Source organism: Ovis aries, chromosome 3 (genome assembly GCF_016772045.2).
Source record: "Ovis aries strain OAR_USU_Benz2616 breed Rambouillet chromosome 3, ARS-UI_Ramb_v3.0, whole genome shotgun sequence".
Taxonomy (NCBI): Eukaryota; Metazoa; Chordata; class Mammalia; order Artiodactyla; family Bovidae; genus Ovis; species Ovis aries.
The window spans coordinates 106,440,268-106,450,724 of record NC_056056.1 but is presented as its reverse complement, the minus strand read 5'-3'; the positions used below and the strand labels follow the sequence as shown (position 1 = coordinate 106,450,724).

The following is a 10,457-nucleotide window of genomic DNA, read 5'->3' as shown; positions in this document are numbered from 1 at the left end:
CTTCATTATATCAGTCAATGATTTAAAGGGGATAAAGACATGGGAGGTTAGTCCAGACACACTAATGTAATGCAATTGTATAGACTGTGGGTAATTCTGAAAATAACTTCTAAAACTTTTCTTCACTTTTATATCCATATATATTTTCTTTTAAAAATTCAAATTGATATAGATTTAGCTGTCAGAATGCAGTTATGTAACAGATGAAATAATGCAAAGCAAATTATTTTGGATCAAATTTGCTAAGCAGAACATGCAAATATGTGCAAAGTACACCAGTTAAGATGAGTAGGAAGACATTCTTTTATCATGCACTTAGGAAGAGAAAAAAGATTATGAATGCTATTCTTTTGGTTTTATGATTGGAGTAATTTCACTTGAGTTTATAGTGGATACACAAATATGCTCCCAATATTACTGGTTCTCTGAAAAATCTAGATTTTTTGCTAGCAGTCTGATGTTGACACTAGCAATATTCATTTACCCATTCACTCATTCAATCCCTCCTGCAAACATCCAGTTTTTACCTGCTGTTCCTGCTGCTGCTAAGTCACTTCAGTCGTGTCCGACTCTGTGCGACCCCATAGATGGCAGCCCCCCAGGCTCCCCCATCCCCAGGGTTCTCCAGGCAAGAGTACTGGAGTGGGTTGCCATTTTCTTCTCCAATGCATGAAAGTAAAAAATGAAAGCGAAGTCGCTCAGTCGTGTCCAAATCTTCGAGACCCATGGACTGCAGCCTACCAGGCTCCTCCGTCCATGGGATTTTCCAGGCAAGAGTACTGGAGTGGGGTGCCATTGCCTTCTCCTTTCAACTGCTAGTAGTCATTTTCTGTGCTATAGAATCAAAGAATGCCAGCAAATGCAAGTGTGGAGATAGAGATAATTATTTAGATAAATAAACATACATTTTCCAGCATATTTAAGCCAAGAAACCTGACTGATTCAATTATGTTTTAGCTTTTTTAATATGTAAATTACTATGTAATTCATGAGGCAGGATTATTCCTTAGGCATGGAGGATTGATGACACATTTATCTGGTATATATCCAAGCCCAGTAAATTGTGGATTAGGTTACTAAAGTATTCATAAGTGCATCTGAGAACAGAAGTGCCTAACTCCTTAAAGAGGGAAAATAGAAGCTGAAAACATTTCTCTGTTAACTGTTTAGCAAACAGTTAAAACATTTATAATTAAAATCATCACATTATTTTTTAAGTAATAATTTTCTCAGCGCTGTAATCACATCCTTCTTCTGAAGGCTGTATATCATGGGATTGCACATTGGAGTCACTATGGTGTAGAACAGAGGGAAGAGTTTGTCAGTTCCTGCAGAATGACTGGATTTTGGTCTTGAGTAGGTAATGGTAGCAGATCCGAAGAATAACATGACAACCAACAGGTGAGAAGAGCATGTGGAGAAGGCTTTAGCCTGTCCTCTGGCTTTTGGCAACCTCAAAGTAGTGGAAATGATTTGGCTATAGGAGGCAAGGATCAACCAAAAAGGGATAGCAGCAAATAACAGAGTTACTGCATAGACTGAGAGCTCATGTGCAAAAGTGTCTCCACAGGCCAGCTTCAGAATAGGGGGAATGTCACAGAAGAAGTGGTTAACCTCGTTCAAATGACAGAAAGGCAGAGAGATCCAGCACATTTGCCGTATCTGCACTGGGATTCCACTGACCCAGGAGCCCACAGCCAGCTGGAGGCACAGCTCTGCGGTCATGACCAGGGGATAGTGCAGACAGTCACACAGCGGTCATAGGCCATCACCACCAGGAGGAAGCACTCAGTGGCTCTGAAGATAAGGAAGAAGCACATTTGGGCAGCACAGTCCAGCACAGAAATGCTTCTGTCCTGAGTCCAAAGGTTCACCAGAATCCTAGGGAGAGTGATGGACACGTAACAGATTTCCAAAAAGGAAAAATTGGCCAGGAAAAAATACATGGGTTTGTGCAGTGCAGGGTCAAGCCTAGTTAGTATTATTATAAGACTATTTCCCATTAAGATAATGATGTACATGATGGAGAACAGCCCAAATAATATTCCTTGGAGGTTTGGAAGGTCAGAAAACCCCAGGAGTACAAATTCCATCACTGTGGACATGCTGTCTTCCACTTCCATCTCTTCATATTTCATCTGTATGAATGATTCAATCAAAGGTACTGTTATTTCACTTTCTTTGGCTTTTGTTTCCTTATATATATATAAAATGGTACACCATTCATTTTTTCCAATTCCATTAGAAAACAAACCTATAATTGCTAGGTGTCTAACAGGTTGTGAATTACATTTTTCATTATTATTAAATCAATTTGTAAGAAAAGTTATCCATTTAATATTTATTTTCTGCCATGAATTATCACTTTTTCTGAAGATATGTGATTATAATTTTGCTCATCCGAATGCTCAAAAATGCAAAATTTTGAGTTAAATTCATTTACATTAGTGATTTTGCTCTTACAGCTTGTGTTTTTCTCTTCACCTCTAAATTCTGTGTTTAATTATTATCAATTGAAAGTTAATTTGATTGCATGGTGAAATATATTGTAAGTGACCTAAGATAGTTTTAGGGATGAATATATTTAATTTTTAAAGTGTTGGTTTCCCTGTGGTATTTCCAAAGCCTTGTTTGGCACTGACATTCTGCATATTTCATTTTTTCCTTATAAATAAAATTGATGAGCTGACTATATAATATTATGGGATGTTACTAGTTTTCAAACATGTGTATTTCAGTGTAAAGTCCATAAATTAGTAGTGATAAGTTTTATTCAGATTTCTCAGTTGAGAGAAAAGGAATTTTAAGCTGTTCTTTTGGCCCAGGAACACTCGAGACATAAGAGGCAAGTACATCCAGGTTTATGTTCACGAAAGTAGTTCTAGCTAGAATGTGCACCTCTCACTCATTTACTGCATGAGACACCACCCACAACTCATCTGTGAGACCTTCCTAAATTACCCACATCCTCAACAATTGCCGTTTTACTGATGATCCCATTCAACTTAATCATTCCTTCTTTTTTGCATGTGTTTGTGTTAGTCATGCATGTGAATGCAATAGGTTGAGATTTTCCATCTTTTTTGCATTTTTCTTATTATTTTAACTATATTACTAGGTTCTTTTTGTTTTTCCTGTAGATCTTTTTGGGGAATGCTTAGTACATTTCTTCCACTAAATGTGATTCATTAACTTCTGCTGCTGCTGCTGCTGCTGCTAAGTCGCTTCAGTCATGTCTGACTCTGTGCGACCCCATAGATGGCAGCCTACCAGGCTCCTCCATCCCTGGGATTCTCCAGGCAAGAACACTGGAGTGGGTTGCCATTTCCTTCTCCAATGCATGAAAGTGAAAAGTGAAAGTGAAGTCGCTCAGTCATGTCAGACTCTTCACAACCCCATGGACTGCAGCCTACCAGGCTCCTCCGTCCACAGGATTTTCAAGGCAAGAGCACTGGAGTGGGGTGCCATTGCCTTCTCATTAACTTCTAGAATACACTGTGGGCAGATTCTTTACCAGCTGAGCCACAAGGGAAGCCCAAGAATACTGGAGTGGGTGGCCTATACCTTCTCTAGCAGATCTTCTCAACCCAGGAATCAAACAGGGGTCTCCAGCATTGCAGGCAGATTCGCCTGAAATAACCTCCGCCTGAACAGGGATTTGAACCCTGGACCATCAGACTAAAAGCCTGATGCTCTATTGACTGAGCTATCTGGGCTCTTAAGCAATCCTTTGGAATTTTCCCCAAGGTATAAGGAAGCAATCAAATTGATTGAATCAATTGTATTGCTTCTTATCTGGGCTCTTATTCCTTGGAGCAATTCCAAAGAATTGCTTAAGAGTCCAGATATCTCAGTCAGTAGAGCATCAGGCTTTTAGTCTGAGGGTCCAGGGTACAAATCCCTGTTCAGTTCAGTTCAGTTCAGTCGCTCAGTTGTGTCCAACTCTTTGCTGCGACCCCATGAATCACAGCACACCAGGCCTCCCTGTCCATCACCATCTCCCGGAGTTCACTCAGACTCACATCCATCGAGTCAGTGATGCCATCCAGCCATCTCATCCTTGGTCGTCCCCTTCTCCTCCTGCCCCCAATCCCTCCCAGCATCAGAGTCTTTTCAAATGAGTCAGCTCTTCGCATGAGGTGGCCAACATACTGGAGCTTCAGCTTTAGCATCATTCCTTCCAAAGAAATCCCAGGGCTGATCTCCTTCAGAATGGACTGGCTGGATCTCCTTGCAGTCCAAGGCACTCTCAAGAGTCTTCTCCAACACCACAGTTCAAAAGCATCAATTCTTCGGTGCTCAGCTTTCTTCACAGTCCAACTCTCACATCCATACATGACCACAGGAAAAACCATAGCCTTGACTAGACGGACCTTAGTCCGCAAAGTAATGTCTCTGCTTTTGAATATGCTATCTAGGTTGGTCATAACTTTTCTTCCAAGGAATAAGCGTCTTTTAATTTCATGGCTGCAGTCACCATCTGCAGTGATTTTGGAGCCCAGAAAAATAAAGTCTGACACTGTTTGCACTGTTTCCCCATGAAGTGATGGCACTGGATGCCATGATCTTCATTTTCTGAATGTTGAGCTTTAAGCCACCTTTTCCCTCTCCTCTTTCACTTTCATCAAGAGGCTTTTTAGCCTGTTCAGGTGGAGGTTATTTCAGGCTCCCTGGGCTGGGAAGATCTGCTGGAGAAGGTATAGGCTACCCACTCCAGTATTCTTGGGCTTCCCTTGTGGCTCAGCTGGTAAAGAATCTGCCCATAATTCGAGAGACCTGGGTTTGATCCCTAGGTTGGGAAGATCCCCTGGAGAAGGGAAAGGCTACCCACTCCAGTATTCTGGCCTGGAGCCAGACACAACTGAGAGATTGCGACTTCACTTCCAAAGTATAAACATGGATTCCCACTGAAAATGTAAATCTCTCCTTCCTCTCTTTCCTGTTAGAGATCAAACATACTTTTTGTGGGGCATGCATGTGTGTATATTTAGAAATTATACTCTTTACTCATTCTTGCAGAAGTAGTAAATTGCTTCATTGTTTTCAGCATGTTATACATGTATTTTCATATTATATGTTAACTTATTTGAAAGCCAATAGAAAATAAATCACTGAAAACAAGATACACAGCTAACTGCATATTCTAAAGGTATTAAGTGAGGACAAAAGTCGAGATTTCTGCTGCAAAAATGTAGACAAACATGGGGTAGAACCAATAGTCCATGCAAAAGCAAGAATACTGGAGTGGGTTGCCATTCCCTTCTCCAGGGGATTTTCCCCACCCAGGGGTCAAACTCAGGTCTTCTGCAAGGCAGGCAGATTCTTAATTGTCCGAGCCATCAGGGAAGCCATATACTATTTATATATGTACCATCTACAATATCTTAAACTGCACATTACAGTACTAAAGATATTCAAACTTTTTCCATTATTATATAATTCTCTCAATAAAAATGTGAGTTAGAAATGCAAAAATGCTATGAATGAGCCTTTTAAATGGTCAGAAGCTAGTGGCTGACAGATGCGTCATATATGAGTCTATACAATCATGCCTCCTTTTTTCAATACCTTGTCCCAACACCTTTACCAAATTTTATTCACATACTTAAATCAATGTAGAGTGTAGTACTTGGATACTGATTAAAATTGCTTATTAATGAATCATCAGTCTTTTCAGCAAGTAGCATGCACCTACATTTGATGAGCCACCCATTTCCTGCAGAAACTGCCATCTACTTTATTCTTTTTATTGTATCTGCGGTTTATGTATGTAAGGTTTTCTCTCATTTTTTAATCCCCATTGTAAATTATTCCTTGCTGTTCATGTAGAATAGTACATTTGAAAAGCACACTGAAACTATGATGTCAAAGAAAAGCCCGAAAAAGTAAGAAGGCAAAACTTAGTATCAAGAATGGAGTGTTCCACATTTATTAAAATATTTTTGTCTCAACTTTTTATTTGTCAAATGGAAACTTTTTATGAATAGTAAATGGAATTGTCAGTATAAAATCATTTCTAAAGTAAGAAATACTATAATTATTCACATTCTATACAAACTGTACTTATATTCTAAACTCAATCTCAGGTTCAAAGATTTCCTCAAATCTTATGACATATTTGTTGGTTTCTCTGACTTCTAAAAACTGTCAATGCTTCTCTTTATACAACTCAAAGAGAAAATCACTATATAATTCATCTAAATAGGGCCACTTTTGTTTTTTCTCAAATAATTCATATTTATTGTTCTGGTATTTCCACTAAAATGACAATTTTCTTTGATGTAGGGATTATGATATCATGTAAATCAGCTATATCACAATGCACTTAATACTGTTTAGAGCAAGTTTATGAAATCAATTTGAAATAGAAAATGGAAACCTAAAATTGGTGAATGCAGTTCAGAGCCTGCTTCCTTTAGGATAAAAAGAAAAACAAGCCAATATTACTTTAATATTTTCTCATTCATTTGACATAGAATTTAAATTTTTTTTCTTCAGAGTCTTTTTTTTTTTAGTTTTTTATTTTTTTAATTTTAAAATCTTTAATTCTTACATGCATTCCCAAACATGAACCCCCCTCCCACCTCCCTCCCCATAACATCTCTCTGGGTCATCCCCATGCACCAGCCCCCAAGCATGCTGTATCCTGCGTCAGACATAGACTGGCGATTTGATTCTTACATGATTGTTACAATGCCATTCTCCCAAATCATCCCACCCTCTCCCTCTCCCTCTGAGTCCAAAAGTCCGTTATACACAGCTGTGTCTTTTTTGCTGTCTTGCATACAGGGTCGTCATTGCCATCTTTCTAAATTCCATATATATGTGTTAGTATACTGTATTGGTGTTTTTCTTTCTGGCTTACTTCACTCTGTATAATCGGCTCCAGTTTCATCCATCTCATCAGAACTGATTCAAGTGAATTCTTTTTAACGGCTGAGCAATACTCCATTGTGTATATGTACCACAGCTTGCTTATCCATTCATCTGCTGATGGACATCTAGGTTGTTTCCATGCCCTGGCTATTATAAACAGTGCTGCGACGAACATTGGGGTACATGTGTCTCTTTCAATTCTGGTTTCCCTGGTGTGTATGCCCAGCAGTGGGATTGCTGGGTCATAAGGTAGTTCTACTTGCAATTTTTTAAGGAATCTCCACACTGTTCTCCAAAGTGGCTGTACTAGTTTGCATTCCCATCAACAGTGTAGGAGGGTTCCCTTTTCTCCACACCCTCTCCAGCATTTATTGCTTGCAGATTTTTGGATCGCAGCCATTCTGACTGGTGTGAAGTGGTACCTCATTGTGGTTTTGATTTGCATTTCTCTAATAATGAGTGATGTTGAGCATCTTTTCATGTGTTTGTTAGCCATCCGTATGTCTTCTTTGGAGAAGTGTCTGTTTAGTTCTTTGGCCCATTTTTTGATTGGGTCGTTTATTTTTCTGGAGCTGAGCTGCATAAGTTGCTTGTATATTTTTGAGATTAGTTGTTTGTCAGTTGCTTCATTTGCTATTATTTTCTCCCATTCAGAAGGCTGTCTTTTCACCTTGCTTATATTTTCCTTTGTTGTGCAGAAGCTTTTAATTTTAATTAGATCCCATTTGTTTATTTTTGCTTTTATTTCCAGAATTCTGGGAGGTGGATCATAGAGGATCCTGCTGTTAGAATTTAATTTTAACAAACAAATGATTCCCTTGGTATTGGATAAGAATACATTTAATAACATCTTTTACTATCGTACAACTTAGTTAAATAATTTTTAAAAAATTTTTGTGATATATCCTGATTTAATGCTACATGCAAACTACTTAAATATATGCTTACTATGTAGTAATCACTTAATAAATCTTAATACTTAAGATGATTGATGATAATGATAATGAGGTTGTAATCTTTGATATATTGGCCAAATATATTACAAGACATTTCCTGGTGGCTCAGTGGTAAAGAATCTGCTTGGAATGTAAGAGATGAGAGACGTGGGTTTGATCCCTGGGGCAGAAAGATCTCCTGGAGAAGGGCATGGCAGCCCACTCCAGTGCTCTTGCCTGGAGAATGCCATGGACAGAGGAGCCTGGTGGACTACAGTCCATAGGTTCCCAAAGAGTCAGACGACTGAAGTGACTGAGCACACATGTGTATTACACAGTACTCTGTGTAATTTCTCACTTAATAATATAATGATGAGAATCAGAAAAGTAAAAAGATTATCTGAATCAGGGTTTTCTAAATTAATTAACAGTAAGGAGAAAGAATCTATTTTTAATTCTTCTGAAATGAATGCCTTTTTTGCTGATGCTAAATATGCATAGATATTTGTAAAGCTAAATTTGCTATTGGAAAAAAATGATTCATGCTTACCTGTTTGAATTGAAGCTAAATGCAATGCTTACCTTTACAGATAGTTAAAAGACAGAAAAAAGTGAGACCTTTTTTGTTTTGGCAATTAGGTAATTTACATTTATTTGGAACAGAGGCTAAACACAGCCTAGAATATATTCCTTGTCATAAAAAATAGTGCTCTTTAAATAGAAAATATTCTTTACCCTTGGGATCAGCTTATTCCCCATGTCACTTCTTAATTAAACTAAACCTTTCTGTCTGCCACTGGAGGAGTTTGGTATGACAAGCAAAATCATATCTGTCCATTGTATTCCTTAAAATTTTCTACCTCTCTTCCTGTATTTTGTGATTATTAAGAAATGGGAGCATTGTAAAATCAGAAATTTATGATTGCATATTACTGATGCTATAAAATAAAGATGTTCTAAAAAAGATGTAAATGAACAATGTCTTGAAGAGAATTGTCTTTGTCATTAAAAATTCAAAAGTAAGAAATCTAGAAGACTTGGGAGAATTAGGTTATGTTCAACATGAATTTTCCATCTCCGCATTCACACTAACCAGGTGGACCTCACCATCTCCTAGACTACAGAAAGGGGAGTGAGGGGAAGGGGAACACACACTTATTCCTTTTCAGGCCCACAAGCTGAAAGCAGGAGCCCGGGTGGGCTACAGTCCAAAGTGTCGCAGAGACGACTAAGCATGCACACATGTAAGCAGGAATGAATAGACTTGTATAAAGAATAATGGAAAGAGAGTTAGAACAATACATTTTAGAGATATTTTGTCCATGCATTGAAAGCTATCACTATTGAATGGGTTATATGTTACGTAACTTTTCAAGTATCTGGAGGTCTTCCTCTTATTGATCTACATTTTTACTTAATATAAATGTCACATATCAGAGTCTATGAGAAGCAGCCAAAGCAGCACTTAAACAAAATATTATAGCACTGAACACTTAGAACATTAACACAACATCTTCAGTCAATAGATTAAATTTTCACCACAATAAATCCTAAAAGTCGTAGTAAAATAAATCCAAATCAAACAGAAGGAAGAAAAAACAGAGTAGAAGTCACCAAAACTAAAAAAAAAAAAAAAAACAGAAAGGCAATCAAGTAAAAAGCTGATACTTTGTAAATTTTATAAAGTAGATATGATTTTTAAAAAATAGACAATGAAGAAAGACATATCACATGTATTAAATACAAAGAATGAGAATTGGCACATTGAAATCTATAGATATTATTAAATGGTTAATAAAGATGCTTTTAATAACTCTGTGTCTATAAAATTGCCAATAAGATGAAATGGACTGATTCCTCAAAGCTCACAAACTATCAGGGGATCTTTGCGACCCAGGGATTGAACCTGCATCTTTTAGGTCTCCTGTATTGGCAGATGGATTCTTTACCACTAGCGCCACCTGGGAAGCTGCAGGATATTTATATCTGTATCTGTATCTAGATATCTAATCTATGTCTGTATCTGTTAATATATATTAATTTTAAAATATTCAACTGTTAAATTTAATGAGAAACTACAGCAAACCAACTGGGGCAGCCTGAGGATCACAAATAATCAGACATGACTGAAGAGACTGAGCACACACATGCACACACAGCTCCCAGAATCACACATCCAGTTTCTGGAAACGCATCTCTGTGTGTTTGTGTGTGTATGTGTGCCTGTTTGCAAAAGACTGAGGGCAAGAGGGAAAGGGAGCAACAAAGGATGAGATGAGTGGGTGGCATCACCATTTCTCTCCCTCATTCAATCAATTTTGAATTAATTTTTAAATAGGTTTTATGGTTTATATAGAAGTTCAGGGGGTTGTTGTTGTTGTTGCTGTTGTTTGTTTCCTTGGATTTGCATGTGCAATACTTTAATAACTTTTTTAAGACAATATATTTTTTCTTAAATATTTTGAATGATTTTGAACCTTTGTCAAAAATCACTTAGTGTTATTTGTGGTGGGAAATTTTTTAAATGTCTCAGATTCCATCGGTCTAGTACCCACTCCTCCATCAACATTAGATGCCCTAATCCCCTAGGATACTTATGTGCTTGTGTATTCAGTAGCTTCAGTCGTGTCCGACTCTTTGTGACCC

The 10,457-nt window shown here is 37.8% G+C and overlaps 1 pseudogene; it reads right to left on the bottom strand.

Annotated features, from left to right (window-relative positions):
• Positions 1–237: 237 nt before the first annotated feature.
• LOC105611973 (olfactory receptor 10AG1-like) lies at positions 238–3,707 on the bottom strand (annotated as a pseudogene).
• Positions 3,708–10,457: the final 6,750 nt, after the last annotated feature.